Source organism: Budorcas taxicolor, chromosome X, assembly GCF_023091745.1.
Source record: "Budorcas taxicolor isolate Tak-1 chromosome X, Takin1.1, whole genome shotgun sequence".
Classification (NCBI taxonomy): Eukaryota; Metazoa; Chordata; class Mammalia; order Artiodactyla; family Bovidae; genus Budorcas; species Budorcas taxicolor.
This window is the reverse complement of record NC_068935.1, coordinates 113,787,329-113,788,536: the sequence shown is the minus strand read 5'-3', so window position 1 is coordinate 113,788,536 and position 1,208 is coordinate 113,787,329.

Below are 1,208 nucleotides of genomic sequence, written 5' to 3'. Positions count from 1 at the left end.
CAGAACCAAGAGGGTTCCGTCTGTGGGACTCTCAGAGTAGGAATGTTGCCATGGGAGAACTGTATGAAGTCCTTCAATACGGAAAATCTGCCTTCTAGCAGCATGAATAGCTTACATGAACTAACTCAATACTAGCCAATTAGCTTCCAAGTCTGCAGTTCCCCTAAACCCTTTAATTTTACCCCAAATTCTGGATTGAGGAGACAGATTTAAGAGCCCTGCCTCGTGTCTTCTTGCCACTCCACCCTGGATTAAAGTTTTTCTCTCAAAAGCCTGTTCCATAGTATTGGCTTCTACGTGCATCAGGCAGCGAGCCCTTGCTGGGGACACTAGTGACTGGTAGGCCTGGAGTTAGATTCCTCTCTGAATTCCTCTAGATCCCACACTGTTACACTCCTCTTGACCCTAAGCAGAGCTTGTGTTCCTTAACACTCAAATGTATCTTGGGATAAAAGTAAGGACTCTGGATATATTCTAATACACTTCTTCAGGCACAAAGCCTACCTCAGGAAATGACAGCGATAAGGAGGAGAAATAGATGATAGTGACAATAAGATCGTCTCTCTATGCAGTGTCAGAGAACTTCAATCAAAATAGCAGAAAACCATATTGGACTGCTCCTTTCCTTTAGAAATGTATGCATATCTCAGATATGGTGGGTTGGGTTCTAGATCACTGCAATAAAGTGAATATTGCCATAAAGTAAATCACAGGAATTTGGGGGATTCCCAGTGCTTATAAAAGTTGTTAATCCTATTGTACACTTACTAGAAGATGTCTAAAAAATGTACATAGTTTAATTTAAAATTAGAATACAGCTACAATAGTAACAGAAACCTGATCAGAGCACCATAAGGAATAAAATATGGGAAGAGTTTAAAATATTTCACAGATTTACAAAATGTGGCACAGGGACCCCAAGTGAACACACAGTTTGGGGGAAATGATGCCATAGTTATGTTCAATGCACAGTTACTATAAACTTTCAGTTTGTAATGAAACACAATATATGTGAAGCATGGTTAAGTGAAGTACAATTTTTTAAAGGTATGCCTATAAATCAATTAAAACAATTCACATAAGAGACTGACTCTGGCTAAGGTTTTTTTTTCCTTTTAAATTAATTTAATTGGAGATTAATTACTTTACAATATTGTGGTTTTTGCCATACATTGACATGAATCAGCCACGGGTGTACATGAGTCCCC